The 21,360-nt window shown below is 38.0% G+C and overlaps 1 protein-coding gene across 4 annotated transcripts in view; it reads right to left on the bottom strand.

The window, feature by feature from the left end:
• PEX10 (peroxin 10) overlaps nucleotides 1-21,360 on the bottom strand; it is a 219,455-nt gene that overhangs the window by 89,421 nt on the left and 108,674 nt on the right. The window lies entirely within an intron of this gene.

Here is a 21,360-nt window from a genome sequence, read left to right on the forward strand (position 1 = left end):
GTTCAAGGCATTTAAGAACAATCCTTAGAGTTGTTTCAACCTTTTTTGTTTTCTACTTTTTTTCTGTTTTCATGTTTGTAGATTGGATGTAATATTCTCCCTTAAATTTATAAGAAAATAGTTGAATCTCTAACCAAAGAATTTTATCAAACAATTGGTAAACTATTGTCTGCTATTAACTAAGATGTCACCACAGCATTAGCTCATGATTACAATCAGATTAACAGTTAACAAATTAACACAACTATTTCAATATTTGCAATAGTTCACTTGATTGGCCTATCAAAATACATAAAGTGCCAACCCAGTTATGAAAATCAATCAAGCAATATCTACTCCACTATCTAAATTTCAATGAGATGATACAAACCATTGCACCAAAACCTCGAGATGCTAGTGAAGGCCACCCACCAGGATCATAACATCCCACCACTCTCTGCAATCCAAACTTTAGGCTGGATGTGCACCCATACAGTGGGCCCTTCCTTGGCAGTATGAGCCCTGGACGAACACTGCAATGCCGGCATTGCCACCCGCTTTGAGACTCGAACTTGGGTGGAGGATCTAATACCACATGGTACAAACCATTGCACCAAAACCCTAAGGTGCTAGTGAAGGCTACCCACCAAGATCATAACATCAGACTTCTACATACTATTGAAGTCATACAAATCAACTAACAAATATGAAACTCGTGATTAAACAACACACTGATCAATTTACAGCAATAGATAATGCCGCTATTAGGTGATGTGAATACCCATACTCCTAGGAGGTATAAACCCGTGCCACTAGTGGATGGTGTCCCTTATACTGCTACCATTTGAGAAACCCTGCCAGCCCACCTGGAAGTCTCCTTCTATGATCACCCTTGGTCTCTGCCTGAGCCTAACTATTACCAGCGGTCTACCTGCTGGAGAGTGTAAGTGAATGTCGGACTATATCTCTCCCAACCCCACTACCTATTGTCTGCTCGGTACTAGGTTACTCCCTTTTGGATATGAATCGAAGAGCTAATTCCAATGCAGTGTGGCCCCTTCTTCCTTGACCATGGAGTGTCTATTCTTTTTGCTTGACATTCAAGCACAAATCTGTTATATGATACCCTATACATGCTAGTACCTTGATTGCCTTCAATCAACTGTTCTTCTTACTGCTAACATGATTTGGCTATCACTCTAGGTGACTACTGCTGCTCTGTTGCATTTATTCATAAAACTTCAAGTATAATGGCCATCTGATTATACTCTATCTCCAACTGGTATAACCAAGGAAATTCAAACATACTTACAATACATGCCACCTCCCTATATCAACATAGATCTTCTGAGACAATGTACTAGTCTATAATCTCCTTACTTGAAGCTATTGAAATCTCCAAGAGGGTTTGGGTTACGTCCAACTTCTCCAACTTTATTAAGGGTTTTTGTCCCTTAGAAGGCACAGTCCCATTTAAGCAACCGATTAGAATTTGAATAATAACATTTATTCCTAGTGTCAATCCCAATGTAGCTCCATGCTTTTATAACCTTGATATGAGGAAAGACACAAACAACTAGGCAATGTGGGATAAAAAGCCAATTTCATCTTTTAGTCACTTACGTTACTTTTGTCATAAAGTGACTTTAAATCATAAAGTAACTTTATATTTACACTTTATAATATTAAAATGACTTTATTAGTATAAGTTACTTTATAACTTTATAATAACATTAAAATATTTAAATAAATCACTTAAGTCACTTGAACTTTAATATCTCTTGAAATACTTGTCTCGTTGCCATGCCGTCTGAAATAGGAATCTCTCCTCATAATTCCCCATGTGACAAAATACACTTTTTAAAAATAGAAAGGGTCCATCTCTATTACTCCCGACTTACTATATATAGTAAGTATGCAAGTAGAGTCCAAATGGTATCAAACAAAGGACAAATCCATAAATCTCTGAATATTGGAGATGAATCAATCCTCAGAAGGCCCTCTAACCATCCTCATTGGCCTACAAGGATCACACTGATAGGCTAATCCCTAAAATTTTGATGCTGGCAACAAATGGGGACATTACATTGGAAAGGATGTATTGCATGAAATTGTGTAATTACATGTAATTTGATTTACATGTCCTTATGACATGTAATCCAATAATTTCTCTCGTTTAGTTAGAAAAGGTGAAACTTGGTTGAATTGCTCCCACTTTTTCCTCCTTATTTCAACTACTTTGCCTATATAAAGCAGTACCCCCTCATTATAAAAATCATCTTTTATTGTATGCAAGTAAGCTCTGAAGAAATTGTGCAAGCATAACTTTGATTGTGTAGTACTATTTTGAAAGAAAAGAGAGTACTATTTTGAAAGAAAAGAGAATACAAAGAAACAATTGGCGCTGAACTCTGATTAAGTGGAATCGTGATTAATGCAAGTTAGAAGCTTTGACTATGATTTGCATTTTTTATCTTTGATTCATGTGGTTTTTGTGTTTTTAGTAATTGAGCATAAAGAATTAAGAAGTAATTGGAGCCGAAGCTTTGAATAGGAATGATTATGGTGATACATAGACTAGGAGCTTTGACTATAGGTTGTGTTGCCTTCTTAATTCACAAAAATAGTTATAATTCTTAACTTCTAGAAGTCTTTGTGCCCCAATAGTAAAGGTTATTCTTATAGCATAGATTAAGATCGGACTTAGAGCCAAACTAGTACGCTTTCAGCTAGCCTTTGAGCTAGTGTTGATTTATCAGTATCGCTATTTACAACTTTAGATAGAAGTATAGTTAGGGATTTCATCTTGCCTATTACTCGCTATGCGAATAAGTGGATTCTTTTCTAAAAGTTAATTGGAAAGAATATTAGTAATACCATTTCAAAATCTCTCAATTTCTTGCTTACCTTGAGTTGATCCAAGAAACAGTGAGAAGGGGGAGCCTTCCCTTTAAGGTAGGAGAGACTTTGTCTTACACGTTGTGGCTGGTCTACCTATTTTGTGACTGAATTTTACCCAAACTGTTAGTCACAAAATATCCATCCAACATATATATATAGTTGTTGTTAATAATGTCTAATGGAAATTAACTTCAATAACCAATATTGAATAACATACTGTAATGTCCCATTTTTTAGCAGGTTCCTATAGTTGGCCAAGTCAGTTCACCATCACAACCCTCGTGAGCTGACAATAGGATTTGAAGGTCTTAGTTGTGCGGATATAGGCTTTCCCCCAACTTATGGTGTGTTTTGGCTCCATTTGAGGGACTTACTATTTATAGTAAGTCAATCTGTTCGTTTCAATGAGCTCAATTAAGTCTAAGGAGTTGAAGGATGCTCTCAGTTTTTATTTCGAACCTCCAATTTGGGCTCCAAGAATCTTGAAGGGAGCGTCTATTTATAGTAAGTCACCCCATCAGGTTCGCTCATCGTCTTTCATCATCAGGATCATTTTGGTGTTGTCAAATTTCGATTTCAATGCTTCTTCAATTGTTTTTGCAAGATGGGTGAATTATTATTATTCATATAAATATGTTGAAGTTGTTATTTTTGATAGTGTTGTTGGTTGGTCACCTTAGTATCATAGCTCGTTAGAACCGGGATGAAAAGTTTTAAATCATGAGAACAAGAAACAGTGGCCTTATGTGTTAGAATTTTAAGTTATGGTGGAAAAGGTCATTTTTCGAGCCAAAAGCAATTAATAAATCAGATTATAATGGCACTTTATTATATTTTAATGTCGTGTGTGGGAAGCTTCTTAAGTGAAGTTCATTTGGGAAACTTTGTGCCATTTGGAGATTATAAATATGAGCACATTTGACAAGTAAAGCATTCAATTATTTGATTATCTTATTTTGCTCTTGTTGTCTTTGTGACATTCTGAGTCTGAAGTTTGTGCCGTTGCTGAAGTATAAGGGTTTGGGATCTACAGCTAAAGTATTGTAGATTTAATTCTGAGAATCTACAGCTGAGGTATTGTGAACTTTTGAGTTTTATTATCATCTCCTCTTTTTGTATTAACTATGGTTGAGGAGCATTTATACAATTGAATATTATAATTTCTTTGTTGCTAGACGAAGGTTTGGTCTAAAGATTAGAGTTTGGTAATTTTGGATATCCTAGTTTGTTTGATTTGCATCAGATTAGCGTGTTGGATTTACAGCTTGAATGCCAAGGGTTCTTGTATTTGGCATGATTTCTATATCATTTTTTGGCAGCATTTGTAAGGGTAGACTCTGAATGCCAGATTGAAATTGGACTAGGCAGCTTTTAGTTTGACTTTGCAATTACATTCTATGGTAAAGACTAAGCTCTTAATTTGTAAAATTCAGTTTATATTACATAGTTTGAAAGTAAACAAGCTTGTTTCAAATTCTGATTTATAGCAATCAGCCAACAATTACATTCCCTTTTCATTATATTGTTATATGGTTTGTGATGAATGAATTCAAAAGCTAGTGTGAATCATTTCAAAAAAAATTATTGCCGTTTGGTATTTATTTATGCAAAACATATAAGGCCAAAATTAAATAAATTTGTGATCAGTTTGCTGTACATCTTGATATTGTGTTTGAAAATTTTAGACATCATATATTTAGTGGTAATTGGGCTGCTTGCCAAGTTTATATGGATGATTTTACTGTTCATGGAAATACCTTTGCTAAAGCTAAGAATAACTTAGAGAAAGTGCTTAAGCGATGTATCGACACTAATTGGTCTCTTAGCCATGAGAAATGTCATATCTTGATGACAGAGGGAATTGTTTTAGGTCATTTAATCTCATCAAAAGGTATACAAGTTGATCCCAAAAAGATCCAAATAATTCAAGACCTCCCCATGCCTTTGACACAAAAAGATGTTCGAAGTTTCCTTGGTCATGTTGGATATTACACGAGATTTATTCAAAACATCAGTTAGATTGCTTCTCCTTTGTTTGCTTTGTTAGCTAAAGATGCTGTTTTCACTTGGACCCCTGAATGTCAAGAACCTTTTGAAACCATTAAGACCAAGCTGGTAACTACTCCTATTCTTAGAGGTCCTAATTGGGAATTACCATTCCATATTCACACTAATGCTTCTGACTTCTCAATGGGGACAGTACTCGGACAAAAGGAGGATAACCTCTTCTATTCAATCTACTATGTCAGCAAGAATTTCATTGGTGCCGAGGTAAACTATACGGTAACTAAAAAAGAATTTTTAGCTGTTGTTTATGCTATTAATAAGTTTTGGCACTATATTACTGGTTATAAGGTGTTTGTTCATACTGATCATTCAGCGATTCGATTTTTGATGAATAAACTTGTAGTAACCGGTAGGGTTATTAGATGGTTTCTTTTATTACAAGAATTTGATGTCACTATACTTGATAAGCCTAGTCAAGAAAATGTGGTTGCAGATTTCTTGTCCCGGTTACCACAATCTAACAATGAAGTTGTTCTTGTTGATGACTCGTTCCCTAATGAACACCTTTTTGTGATTTTTGCCAAAAGTCCATGGTATGCCGACATTGCCAATTATTTGGTTACATGCAAGTTTCCACCACACTTCTCTCCTTGTGAGCGTCGGAAGTTAGTCGGCCTCAATGGACAGTATACTTAGATCAATGGTCTTTTATTCCGTACCGGCATTGATAACATCATGCACCGATGTACTTTTGAGGAAGACATCTTTGATATTCTCCGTGCCTATCATACTAAACCTTGTGGAGGACACTTTGCTGCTCAATGGACTGCTCAAAAGATTCTGACTACAGGTTACTATTGGTCTACGCTCCATAAGGATTGCAAGTATTATGTTCAACATTGTGACTAGTGCCAGCGCATGGGTCGTCCTACACAATCAAATGAGATGCCACTTCACCCTCAACTTTCTAATGAACCTTTTGAAAAATGGGGTCTTGATTTCATTGGACCTATCAACCCACCTTCCAAAAACAAGGAATATATTCTTGTTTGTACAGAGTATGTCACAAAGTGGGTTGAGGTGGTTGCGCTTAGGCATGCTCGAGATACCAAAGTTGTTGAATTCCTGTATTCTGAGATTTTCACTCGCTTTGGTGTTCCACGTGAGATCACTACTTATCAAGGACCTCAGTTCACTTTAGACCTCATTGTTGCATTAATCAAAGAATATGAGATTCACCACTAAAATCGTCACCTTATCATCCTCAAGCGAATGGACAAGTCGAGGTAACTAATCGAGAACTAGAGAATATTCTTACTAAAACTGTTGCACTTCATAAGCGTGATTGGGCCACAAAACTTCCTAAAGCCGTGTGGACCTATCATACTACATGGAAGACCACTACTGGTCTAACTCCTTATGAATTGGTTTATGGTAAGAAGGTTGTACTTCCTATTGAGTTTAAGATTAAGACTCTTCGAACTACCCTTCAACTCGGATTGAGTCTCTCTGATGCTCAAAAGGAACGCCTAACCCAACTCCATTCCCTTGATGAGTTACGTCAAGAAGCACTTCTTCATACTGAACTTGTTCAAAATCAACAAGCACTGTGGCATGACAAACACATTCGTTAGCGTTCTTTCCAGCCTAGTGATTGGGCACTTCTATACAACTCCTGATTCCAGGATTTTAAGGGTAAATTTCATACAAGATGGCTCGGACCCTACAAAATTGAGCATGTATATGACAATGGTGCAGTTCAGCTCTACACTGTGGACTCTGAACGTCGCCAGCTCCTCATTAATGGTCATTGATTGAAACTATATAAGAAGCCTCTCTCGAAGGAAGCTTTCTTTCTGGAGATTGCCAAGGGACTCACCATGGTTCCCCTTGGTCTCTTTCAGCATTGAAGAATATATCTATATCATTATATATATATATATATGAAATAAATTTATTAAAAAATAAAAATAAAATACAAATAAAAAAATGTATCGAACTACTTCCTGTCGCTATTCATAATACTCTTTGTCCCCATTTATCATACTTCCTGTCGCACTTATAGGACTTCCTGTCGCATTCTGTATTAGAACCAATCTGTTGTAAACAACCTCCTATCCCCACTAAACCTCCTGTCACAATTCAAATAGATCTCAACTCTTAATCAAATCAACTTTTAATTAGACAAAACTTTGCTATAGCATTTATAAAGACATTGTGCTTAATTGTTTAGAGGTGTGAACTTTAGATTATAATCCATTTGCAGAAGTAATCTTAGATGTGTAGTGATTTGGATAGTTTAATTTATTAGCAAGTAGTAATTTGCATTCATAAACCTCTTGATTTATTATCTTCGCCCCTTGAGCAAATAGTTGTTATATCTCTCACGAGTTTATCAATCCCGGATTGACATTCTTAGGGTATTGTTGATTCAATCATATATTACTAAGTTGAACCTCAGTTTTACCCAACAGATGCGATCATAACAAGCTACGTGGGTTTGTGACAAGTCAAATCGACAAAAGAATGCATACCATTGGCCAGTTGAGAGTCAAATGCTTAGCTGTCAGCTAGGTCCCATTCCTTTCATTTCAAGTGATGCTCTGAATGATCGTCAAATTGTAGGATCGTGAGATCACACGCATAATAACAAGGATTTTAAATTTTCATGGCGACCGTCAGATATCAATTGATCAACACTTAGCATTTCCCCGCTTTGCAAAGATACACAAAGTTTAGACAATGCAAGCAAACGAGAATACGACACGTGGAACAAGTGGGCCTGTGCTATAAAGCAAACCAGATAGTTAAAGTCTCCTAAATCTCAACCATCCAATTCTTAAGATCAACGATAGTCATATATTCGCACACAGTTAAAGGCAATTAAATATAATGTTGCGAAGTTGCGAGGCACAGTAATAGTTAATCTAGATAGTCACCACATCGTTGCCGGTAATCACGCAGTTAATCGTTTTTATTTAAGTTGCGAAGCAGCTAAGGAAATGCACATCGCATGATCACAGGATGTTTAAATTAACCCAAGCTCAAGGTCACAAAGATGCGAAAGCATGTTTATCGCATTATCACAGGTCTAAAATGCCAGTTACATTTAATGTTGCGAGGCTATGAAAACAAGGACAAGGTTAATATCTTAAGTGAATCGCTTGATAGCAAGCTTAACCAACATATTAAATATAATAGTTGTGAAGCCGCAAGATGTCAAAGATAACTATTAGGCGCATGATTACAGGTCAGCACTAACCATTGAAAGTCTAAGTTGCAAAGATGTAACATAAAGAGAAGAGATATATTCAGCCGTCAAATCTTAAGGAATCAACACTTATCGCAGGTTTGTGAGTGGTTAGAGGTAATCCTGAGTTAATTAAGGCGAAGCTACGAAAGCCTTTGATTGCATCATCACAATGGGGTGGAGCTAACTCAAGGTCAATGTTATGATAACGAATTTGATCATCGAATGAATAAAGATATCGAAGGAAGAGACATTTCGCTCTTTCAATAAGATGACAGAGTTAATCACAGCGGTTAAGGATCTGAGTTTCACATCATCGCAGAGGATTTGGTGTAACCTTGAGTCAACATAGAGAAACAACGAGAGTTAATCATCACATCAAATAAAGAGATCAAAGGAGTGACAAGATAAAGATGAGATGGTTTATTATGTTTCAATCATGATCGTTGATTATCAAATTGACGATGACAATTCAAAACTGCAGTGACTATTGGAATATGAATTGTATGGACTTGGTGCCAACCAATAGAATATGAAGAAAACAAAGATTTCTAGAGGATTCTTGAGGTTTCTTGAAGATGAACAGTCATTGTGTGTTTTCAGAAGTGTCATGGAGTGTAATGACCCTCTCTATAAAGGCCACTGAAACCCTCAAACTGAACTTAGGAATTTTGTCAAACACTTGGCATGTAATGAATAATAACAGTAACAATATTCAGAATATTGCAATTTCAGATTTGATACTTTCAGAATATAATCGCAGAATTACAATATATATAAAGCCTTTGAACGATATTTCAATTACAATGCAATAAATTCTGAAATTGTTTTATTACCAATTCTGGACTGATTATTACAATGACTGTATGACAGCAAATTTACCCAAAAATTGACATATATTTCAGAATGCAAGAACCTGGTTTGAAGAACTATGGAAGAACACCACGTTTTGCTGCTGATCGTTGATGAAGACCTCCAACCGCACCCCCAAACTGTCCTTAATTTGCTGCTGCTGCCCAAACTAGCAGGGCCGTACCAGGCCGTACCTGTACGGCTGCTGAAATAAAATAATATTAGGGTTTTGGGACCCCCAAATGCAAGGAAAATGGGCGCCTAGGGTTAGGTAGTAACCCTGTAAAACCATAAAAAATAACTCCAAGGGGTTGAGGAGATATGAGCAATTATGTGGTTCCGAACCCTGCTTTGCCAATTCTGAAAATGCACTTATTCTGTCTTCAAACTCTTGTCAAATGCTTCTCCAATGATAGGGCAAATCTGAAATCCTTATTCCAACCAAAAACAAACCCTAACAACGAATTCTCAATAAGCTCCAATGAGATGGCTGAATACCAACTCCAATTATGCAACAATTCAGGTGATATTTCACACCCTCAAAGTCGCCAATCCAAGGGAGTGATTCGTTCCCAAAGATCGAATAATTTGCAGATCCAAAGTCCACAAATGTCTTCACAATGAAGAAGTAGAAGAGTTCTCCAATCCAAGCATGTCCAAATGAGAGGCCCAGCCCTCTATTTATTCACTTTTCTAAGAAGTTGCTAGAACTTCTAGAAACATCCTTTATAATTTCTCATTATAATGCACTTTTTTATAATAAAGTAATTTTATAAAATAAAAAGTGCAACTCAAATTAAAATTATAACATGTGGGCCCCAATATCACATAATGATAAAATATAACCTCTTAACACTTCTTCAAGAGTAAGATATGACTATCTGATCCGCAGAATTGACTCTCTTTCCACACCATTTGCCTACGAGAGTCTGGAATAGGCAAATCCATGATCAATGCCATGTCGAACTAAAGAGGGGACATTACAGTCCGCCCCTCCTGAAATTGCTTGGCCTCAAGCAATCTCAACGCCGGGTGCTGCAAAATAGCCTTCCCCTCCCAAGTAGCATCCTCAACAGGTAAATCTTTCCACTTAACCAAGTATTCTCTGATCACCCTTCTACGAAGCTGCTTTTCTCTGCTCTCCAGGATGGATTCTGGTACTAAAATCAATTTTCCCTCATCGTCTAAAGGAGGTAATACTGCAGAAGGCACCACATTCTGACCCAACGCCTTCTTGAGGCGTGACACATGAAACACATTGTGCACTCTGCTGTCTGCGGGAAGCTCCAACTCATAAGCCACTTCACCAACTCGCCTGATAATCCTGAATGGTCCATAATAGCGTGGCTTAAGTTTCTCTGCCCCACTCTTCTTAAGAGTAGATTGCCTGTATGGCTGCAACATGAGGTAAACCATATCATCTACCTCAAAACTACGCTCAGTTCTCTTCTGGTCTGCATACTGCTTCTGCTGGTTCTGAGCTCTTGCAATATTGTCTTTGAGGGTAGCAACTATATCCTTACTTTCCTGTAATAATTCACCTGCACTGGGTACCCGGCTGTCGCTCAACAACAAATCCAAGAAACTAGGTGCTTCATAACCGTAAAGTGCCATGAAGGGTGTCATCTGTATAGTCATATGATATGTAGTATTGTAGCAATACTCGCAGAGATATATCCATCTGACCCAAGCTCGCTGCTGAGCTGCCACATAATTCCTTAAATACCCTTCCACCCATTTGTTCACAATTTCTGTCTGACCATCGGTTTGTGGGTGATAGCTAGTGCTGGGTGTAAGCTCCGTGCCACATAACCGGAATACCTCCTGCCAAAAGTGACTCATGAAACGGCTATCCCTATCACTCACAATGTTCTGAGGCAAGCCGTGCAATCTGAAAACCTCCCGAAAGAAAACCTCTGCCACCTGAGCTGCTGAATGTGTAGTGGTGATAGGAAAGAAATGAGCATATTTCGTTAATCTATCTACCACCACATAAATACAATCTCGTCCTTGTACCTTGGGCAAACCTGTGATAAAGTCCATGGAGATGCATTCCCACTTCCTGTCGGGAATCGGAAGTGGCTGTAGGAGCCCTGCCGGATAGCTGTGTTCTTGTTTGTTTTGCTGGCAAACATGACACTCTCGAACATACTGCAAAACATCAGCTTTCAGCCCCTTCCAAGTGAACCGCTCTCGAACCGACTTGTAAGTCTTGAAGTACCCGGGATGGCCTGCTGTCGGTGAGTCGTGAAGTGCTCTCATAATCAGTTGCTTAACCTTCGATCCTGGGACTAGGTAAATCCTGTTCTTGTAAATGATCAAATCATCTACAAGTGTGTATCTGGTATCAATCACTGTTCCCTCTACGATATCGGAGGCCCATGTATCCCTGGCATACTCTGCTATAATCAAGTGTCGCCAATCCTCTGATATCTGAACCATAAGAGTGAGGTGTGGCCTTCGAGATAGAGCATCTGCAACAACATTCTGAGTTCCCTTGACATATGAGATGTCAAAATCATATGCCTGCAACTTACTTACCCACTTTTGTTGGCAATCATTCAGGTCCTGTTGTCTCAAGAAATGCCTCAGACTGTTATGATCAGTTTTAATACAAAACTTGCTACCCACAAGATATTGTCTGAATTTGGCCAAAGCATGCATGATGGCCAACATCTCCTTATCATATATACTGAATGAACGCTCAGGGCCTCTGAGCTTCCTGCTCTCATAAGCTATGGGGTGCTTATTCTACATAAGTACAGCACCTACTCCCTCTCCAGATGCATCACATTGAAGCTCAAATGGCTTCGTGAAATCAGGTAATGCTAGAACTGGGCACGTAGTCATTATCTCCTTAAATCTCATAAAACAGTCTTGTGCCTTCTGAGTCCACACAAATTCCCCTTTTTTCAGTAAATCTGTCATGGGAGCTGCATGTCGTGAGTAGCCACTGACAAACCTGCGATAAAAATCACATAAACCAAGGAACCCCCTCAACTGTGTAAGGTTCTCTGGTGGAGGCCAATCAACAATAGCGCGAATCTTTTCAGGATCCATCCGCACTCCCTCTGCACTAATGATGTGTCCTAAATATAACAGCTCGGTCATCCCTAAGTCACATTTGGACTCCTTTGCATACAAGGACTCCTTCTGTAGAATGCTCAACACCGTCTCCAAATGCTCTAGATGCTCCTGCCATGATCGGCTATAGATCAAAATGTCATCAAAAAACACCAGCACGAATTTCCTCAACTGATGGTGGAAAACTCTGTTCATAGTGGACTGGAAAGTGGCAGGTGCATTGGTCAGGCCGAAAGGCATGACTACAAACTCAAAGTGCCCACAATGACATCTGAAAGCAGTTTTCTCAATATCCTGTTCACGGACTCTGATCTGGTGATATCCTGATCTCAAATCAATTTTCGTGAAATAACAGGCCCCATGCAATTCATCTATCAACTCATCAATGCGAGGAATAGGATACCTGTTCTTAATGGTTCTCTTATTTAATGCCCTGTAATCAATACACATCCGAAGCGTTCCATCCTTCTTTTTTACCAAAACAACAGAAGATGCAAAAGGTGACTTACTGGGTCGGATGTGCCCCATCGCTAGCAACTCCTCAATGGTCCTTTCGATCTCATCCTTGAGTCGCTTTGGATGTCGATATGGTGTGATCATGATAGGTTTAGCACCTTCCTCTAGCTCAATAATATGCTCAATGCCTCTGTCTGGTGGCCTGCCTGATGGAATCTCACTGAATACCTTTTCGTACTTAATCCTCAACTTCTGAATATCAGGATGATATTTCGCCTTATGTTGCTCCTCCTGTGTAGGTATCAAAGTACAAACTGCTGCCCACTCTATATCATTATGCCTAGTTAATCTCTCCAGCCGCCTAAATGAGATAGTCTTGATGTCTCCATTACGGATAGCCTTTAGCACATGAGTCCTACCATTCATTTCGAATTGTATCTCCATATCCTCTAATCTTAGGGTAACCACCTTCAATGAATGTAGCCACTGCATTCCAAGTACTATGTCCATGTCACCCATGTTGACCACATGATAGTCCGCCTTAAACTCATAGTTGTTCAAGCGCAAAGGTAAGTCTCGTACCATCCTGTCACAACGAAGAGTGTATCCATCAGCTACCTTGACTCTTAGTCCCTCAAATTCCTCAGTAATGAGTCCACGCTTCTCTACGAATCGTGCATCAATGAAATTATGCGTGGCACCTGTGTCCAACAATGTAATAACCTTCTGTCCAGCCAAGACTCCCCGAAGTCTGAAAGATCCCTCTCTCTGGATACTAGACAGTCGTGCTTCCTGTAAATGTAGCTCTGTTTCCTGCCTTTGCCCTGCACTGTCTATCTCCTGCTCTCCCTCTGCTTCATCAGGATCTTCATCATGATGTTCTGAACCATCTGAATCTGAGCCTTCGTAATAAGCCCACATTGCCCGGTTGGCCTTCCCTTTTGGCCTCATAGGACAGTCATGGCCGTACTCATACGGACCTTTGCAATAGAAGCATAGCTTCTTCCTACGCAAGTCATTAAGTGTCTCCTTGTCCAGCCTCTTACTTTCTTCCTTAGGTAGCTGTGCCTCTCTATGAAAGGGTTTCCTGTCCTTATCTTTTCCTGAAGGGAAACTCTTTGCCTGAAATTTATTTTTAGAAGCTGAAGAGGAATCCATGTCACGAGCTTTCTTAATGGCTTCCTGTAAAGTGGGAGGGTTGAGAGCTTTAATCCACCCTCTCAACGGATCAACTAACCCATCCATAAATAAAACCAATAGCCTTCGTTCAGATACATCTGTTACTAACACTGCAAGTTTCTGAAACTCTGAAATGTATGTTTCCAATGAGCCCCACTGTTTAAGCTGGGCTAATTCCTTGAAATGGAGTTCTGGATCTTTCTTATCAAAACGTTCAATCAGTCTCTCCGTAAACTCCACATATGAGGTAATGTGTGCATGACCCATAGTGATCATACCATGATGCCACCATTCGTGTGCTAACCCATCCAGGTGAATTGCTGCATACTTAATAGCTTCTTCCTCAGACATAGGGTTCAATTGAAAGTATGTGTCAAGCTTTTGAACCCAAGCTCTTGCTGTAGACTTCCCTAAGCCATCATAATATGGTAACTGTAGTTTGCCTACTTTCTTTCGTAGCTCATAGTTCTGACTCCTGTCTTGTCCACGGGGCATATGCTTCATCCGCACATCCATATACTCTCTAAAGGTGATTGCAGCTGTAAAATCTGGACCTCCTGCTTCCCAATCTCTCCTTAGCTGATCCTGTATGTCAGTGATCTGGGGTTCTGGTACCGGCTGCTCTGGAGCTCTAGGAAGGAACGTAGGAATCATAGGCCTCGAACTCACTGTCCTAGCTTGCTGGGGGGCATGACCGAAATTGTTCCCAATTCGTTCGCCTCCATTATGTATCTCATCCTGATTATTCTCATTCTGATTGTGACCATTTTGACTATTTCCTCCACCTATGTTAGCGTTCAACCCCATTTGTCGAGCCATCATCTGCATCATAAGCTCCATTCTCTGGTTCTGTTCTTGTGCTCTCTGTTCTGCTAATCGCTGTCCCTGTGCCAAAGTGTCTAATAACTGTAAAAATCTCTCCTCTCGCTGATCTGGACCAATATTCCCACCTCTATCCATATTGTAGTCGTAGTCTTGATCAAAGAATACCTCCCCTGTGTCAGTATGACTGGATTCTATGTCCACTTGGATAGATGAGCTAGACTGTTCGCTCTGCAGGTCTGAAATCCTATCTTGTCTTGCTTTGGTATTGCGGAAATTATAAGGCCTTTGTCGCATGCTCTGATTTTAGTGTTTTGACATTTCGTCAAACACTTTCCCTCCTATCCAGCTGTTCCAAATTCCCTATAAGACCTCCACAGGATGGCAGGACTTATAGCTCTGATACCACTGTAATGACCCTCTCTATAAAGGCCACTGAAACCCTCAAACTGAACTTAGGAATTTTGTCAAACACTTGGCATGTAATGAATAATAACAGTAACAATATTCAGAATATGGCAATTTCAGATTTGATACTTTCAGAATATAATCGCAGAATTACAATATATATAAAGCCTTTGAACGATATTTCAATTACAATGCAATAAATTCTGAAATTGTTTTATTACCAATTCTGGACTGATTATTAAATGACTGTATGACAGCAAATTTACCCAAAAATTGACATATATTTCAGAATGCAAGAACCTGGTTTGAAGAACTATGGAAGAACACCACGTTTTGTTGCTGATCGTTGATGAAGACCTCCAACCGCACCCCCAAACTGTCCTTAATTTGCTGCTGCTGCCCAAACTAGCAGGGCCGTACCAGGCCGTACCTGTACGGCTGCTGAAATAAAATAATATTAGGGTTTTAGGACCCCCAAATGCAAGGAAAATGGGCGCCTAGGGTTAGGTAATAACCCTGTAAAACCATAAAAAATAACTCCAAGGGGTTGAGGAGATATGAGCAATTATGTGGTTCCGAACCCTGCTTTGCCAATTCTGAAAATGCACTTATTCTGTCTTCAAACTCTTGTCAAATGCTTCTCCAATGATAGGGCAAATCTGAAATCCTTATTCCAACCAAAAACAAACCCTAACAACGAATTCTCAATAAGCTCCAATGAGATGGCTGAATACCAACTCCAATTATGCAACAATTCAGGTGATATTTCACACCCTCAAAGTCGCCAATCCAAGGGAGTGATTCGTTCCCAAAGATCGAATAATTTGCAGATCCAAAGTCCAAAAATGTCTTCAGAATGAAGAAGTAGAAGAGTTCTCCAATCCAAGCATGTCCAAATGAGAGGCCCAGCCCTCTATTTATTCACTTTTCTAAGAAGTTGCTAGAACTTCTAGAAACATCCTTTATAATTTCTCATTATAATGCACTTTTTTATAATAAAGTAATTTTATAAAATAAAAAGTGCAACTCAAATTAAAATTATAACATGTGGGCCCCAATATCACATAATGATAAAATATAACCTCTTAACACTTCTTCAAGAGTAAGATATGACTATCTGATCCGCAGAATTGACTCTCTTTCCACACCATTTGCCTACGAGAGTCTGGAATAGGCAAATCCATGATCAATGCCATGTCGAACTAAAGAGGGGACATTACATGGAGTCAAAATCATCAATGGAGAAGATGCCGCGTGTTCCTGCCATGCTGTAAATTAGATATTTTCATGTTTTATTCTTATTCTCCTTCTAATGAATGACTGTTGCTTTGCCAAACTGAGAGATAACAGAAAATTATAAATGTAATCTCTTTTGATAATACAAAGGTCGGCAAACTTGATGGTGAATTGACTCTGTAATTCCATTTACCTAATTTGTTTTTCATGTTTCGCTACCTATAGATTAGGTTTGCAATGAGAGTTGAAGAACAATTATATGAAATACCATGATAACCATGTGGATTCCATTTTACTATGGTATTTACAGTATAGGTAATTCCATTTTCTTTTTCACATGTAATTTTGTTTCTCTTGTTTGTTTCATGGCATGTTAAATAGTTTCATTGGGAATTGAAGGATAAATGTGGATGAATCTATTAGTAACTTGTTGGATTTCATTTCATTCAAGACTGATAGTTAAAGCGATTCCATTTTCTCTCATCTACACCTCTCCTTTCTTTCCTCTTTTGCATTTAGATGATTATTCTGCATTTAGAGTAGGAGTAAGAGTAAGAAATCCTCAAGATAACCTACTATAGTCATTCTATTGGGTGTGATAGGTTGTCCAAATCCATTTTGCCTGAATTGTTTGTGCCTACAAACAATTTGGTTAGCCTTTACTACTCTCAGGTTAAGAGCTTATCCTATCAAAACTTTCGATCTAAGAAAGACATATTCATTGCACATCATTGCAAATCTTAAGAGAGTTGTACCTTGTAATTCAAAGGGCAGTGATAGAACACATACACTGACCCATTTGTTGGTAACATACTTTTGTCTCTCCAAAACATTGGGTATTAAAAGTCAGATTATAAAACCTAATAGGAGAACAAACTATTAACCAACAATACAGCAACGTCAAAAGAACAAAAAAAAAATTTGAAAGTTTCAAACAGTGATAATTGAAGTTAATATTCTAATCAGACCTAGTAGGCCATTAGAGATTGGATCTGGCAATGTTGAAAGATGCTCTTCACACATTAGTCAATATCGACCTAAGATACTGAAGCTTTTCTATGGAGCATTTGTGATATGCATTCTCTAAATCTCTCAGAAATACATCATCATTCAACACATATTATTTAGGAAGACATCTATTACAAGGAATTATCAATCGCCAAAAGTCCAAGGCAGAGGACTCACTATTATCATCGAATGGAAAGAAACCAGTCATCTAACCCATTACCACCATTGAATAACAAGCGGAAGATGGGACAAGATCATCCATATTAAGGAAGAAATCTACAAGTTGTGAGAATGATACCACATGCAAGCCAGACATCAAAACAAGCATCAAACAAATAGACACAAGATTTAAGAGTACATTAGGATGCAATCAGGTTATGTGGTTCGTTTAAGTTAACAAGGGTGAACCCACCGCTGACTAGATTATAAAAGGACTGATATGGGGGTATTTGAATATCACGTAGCTGCATAAAGGAGGAGCAAATTATCAAAGAAAGGCAGTGAGCTGGAGAGTAAGACCAACAATAACCATTGATCCATGCTAAGGTAACTAATATATGTTACTAATTGTTCCTTCACAACAATAAATATTTGTACATCAATAAGTTTACATATGGAGACATGGTTTTTTATTTTTTAATATGTTTTAGATATTAGTATAATTTTCATATAAGAGATGGGCTCCACAGTAAGGTAAGTGTGAGTAAGTTAAACAAGTATTATTGTGAGTATCGGATATTCTTATTATAACAGTGCATAGAATTAGTAATAAATAAGAATATCATCTTGAATAGAGTAATTATGTTATCCTAAAGGAACAATATTATACTATTATGATTATTAAGAATATTTGATTATTCCTAATATTATTATTATCATTGAGTATTATATTAGTCACTTTGTTATTTGTATTTCTATACATATTATAAGGGCTATGTACCTTGATCTTTTCCTCCGAGTATGTTCTTGCACAAAATGGGAGATTGACATCAAATTTAGAGGGAGTCTAAAACTTCCTTTAAGCTAAAGGAGCTTCGAAGATTGATGTTCAGTGGGAGTATGACACATCCATCAAAAAGTGTGGATAGAGGATATGTTTCAGTTGATTTACAAAGACCTTTATCATATTAGAAGCAAGGGGAGTTTTGACTTCATGTGAACTTTTGGTGTCATACGTGTGACTACATGATTTAATGGGCCTATCCCATGTGTACATCATGAGGAAGTGATGACTTACAAATGACTATCACTCGTATTTGTTGAAGTTATTGAAAGGTGACGATCTTTCAATAACTTAATCTTCTATTGTGATAGACATCTTATGATGGCTAAAATAGATCATGATAGATGATAACTTGCATGGTGGATTAAGTTACTTAAATAGACCATGGCATTCTATAGTGATATATATCTTATGATGGCTGAAACAGATCGTGATAGATTATAACTTACATGGTGGATTAAGTTCCTTAAACAAACCATGCCTATTCCTATGGTAAGTATCATTAAGGATACATGTGTACATACCGTATGAAATTTTTTTGAGTACTTGGTGAATGTTATGCAATTTGATGATCAAGAGGCCATTACTCAAAGTACTTGGTGAATATCTTGCAACTTGACGTTCAAGAAGCCATTACTCAGAGTACTTGGTGAAAGTCATGTGACTTGACATTTAGGAGGCCATTACTCTATATTAGAAACAATATCAAAATGTTGAATATCGTCTTATCAAAGATATTCTTATATTACATTGAGGTGATATTTAGTCATGTGTTTATCCTCCCTAGCTAAGAGGAAGTGTTGATGTTGTAGCTTCAGTTGGATTGAATAGATCTAGAGTTGATTCCCTATCATTTTTGGTTCAACATTATTGCGTTTGATTAATCATCATAGACGCATGCATATACACATACACACATATTGTTTTGATTAAGTAAAAGCAGGCTTTAAAGGACCTGAAACCCTTTTACAAAAAGTCTAGACAAAAACAAAGAAGAAAGCAACATAGAAAGCAACACAGAGCATACATGAAATAGACCTCCAAAAAGAGCACTGAAGAGGTCATTGAGAGAACTGCTGAAAAAGACAGCAAAAAGACAGCAAAAGAGACAGCAAAAAGCCAACTAAGAAGACTTGATCAGGTCCAGCACCTGGTCCGCAAGGATGTGCATATTTTCAGTGACTACCTTTACCTCATCCTTTTTGCCCGTGTCCTCGATCTTCTTTGAGTGAGCCCGAGTACGCTTGCTGGGACCCTAACTCTCCACAACCTAAGGGGAGTCCTGACCTTTCTCAATCTCCACTTTTTTCAGCAGAGTGCTCACATTCTCAACAATTTGTTTAACCAGTTTTTCTAGATTGCTCATTTTGGTTTCCAATTTTGTTATCTTCCCCTGGTTGGCATTCAGCTCTTTGTCCATTGCCCTATTTTTTGCCTCCAACTGTGGGATCTTCTGCATTAGGTTTTTAACATCTTCTACACTCCCAACCACCTGCATTAATCTATCAATGTCTTGTCCAAGTGTGCATTCACCACGAGCAATTTCGCTAGCATGCCCAACTTCTTTCCTCAACACTTGCATATCCCTTCCTAGCATCTGTATTTGATTTTTCATAACCCCAATTTTTTTAAGAATTGTGCCCAGGTTACCATGCATCCCTTTAGTAGACCCTAGCATACCTTCATACTTTTCACCAAAATCAAGGTGTATCCCCTGTTCCTCAAATTCCTCATAATTTGACTCCCCTTTATACCTTAAATGCTTCTCCTAACGTCTTGAGGGATATCTTTTCCTTTCCAACCTATGGGCTAAGGTCTCATCATCCAAAAGGGAAGAAGCCCTCACAACAAGGATGCTCTTGTTTCTCTTTCCCTTACCCTCGCTTTTCTTTTTGTAATCCCTCACCAAATCCTCCATAAAATCACTATCTTTGTCTGAATCAAAGTGAACCAACACTTTTTTCTTCTTCTTTGAACTATCCCTAATGCCCTTGTTCAAATTCTCTTCACCCCCCTCAGCTTCATCCTAGGTTTCAGAATCATAACCCTTCTCTGAAATGCTCCCTTCCATATCATTATCAGCATCCTTCAAACGGCCTCTAGTCCTCATAATCTTCTTAGATTTTAATACATTCATGATGAGAACCATGAGACCCTAATGGCAGACATGTTCGCCACATACAGACTTCTACTCCTACATATTTGCATTGGATCTGCACTTGGAAAACACATAGTGCCATTACATTTGCAGAAATCCTATAGTTGCTAACAAATTATAATCATAGTCATCTTAAAATTTAAATGCCTTGAATTCTTCTTCTAAAGTTACTATTAGAAAACAAATAGAATACAGCATCTTACATTAGATTGTTTAAGTTGAGAGAAACTGATCTCTCGAGTTTCTAGTTCTTTAGCTGTTGAGAGGAACTGATCTACTTATAGCTTCATCTACTCTCCTAAGAGGAAAAGACTTACCTCTAGGAGGCAGAGAAGCTTGTGTTTGTGCATAGTGTTTTGTGTCGCATTGACTGCAAAACACTTGTGTAAAAAGAGAGTCCAATAATATGATGGGACGTAGAGCTAGGGAAGGAAAAATAAATTGATGAGGATACCACAATTAAAAGGCAGGGTCAGCTAGTATTAGTTTGGTGAAGCTTGACCGTTTGGAGTCTAGTAGTTCTAGTGATGAGGAGTTTGGGGATGATTAGAGGCCTCCTTAAATACACTTTGTTATTTTAACATCATTGTATTTTGTACTTATTGTAATCATCTTTATGAAATCTTGAACGTAATATAAATTTAGAATTTGATATTTTCATTGTTCAGACTTCAGTGCTAAATTGTTAATTCTGAATGTTCACTTCAAATTTCAGTAGAATTCAAGTGTTTGAATATTTTATATTTACTCTTTTACTAATTTCCCAAAGTTCTGACTGTACCAACACCCACCTGTCCCCAAACTTAGGCCCTCGATCCCTGCGTCTTTTCTACAAGTGATATCACTTTACTATGCCTAAACAAAAAAAGAGCAATCAAAGAACTTATGACTATTATCGGTCCAATTGAAAATGACAAACATTGATCCTACAAATTTTCCTCAATAGCTAGACCACAAGGAATGAAATTAGTTCTCAAATGGTTTTTCTCCAAGGATTTAATATCTTGTCATCACCTT

Source organism: Cupressus sempervirens, chromosome 7 (assembly GCF_028749045.1).
Source record: "Cupressus sempervirens isolate cs-2001-9-10 chromosome 7, ASM2874904v1, whole genome shotgun sequence".
In the NCBI taxonomy this organism is placed as follows: Eukaryota; Viridiplantae; Streptophyta; class Pinopsida; order Cupressales; family Cupressaceae; genus Cupressus; species Cupressus sempervirens.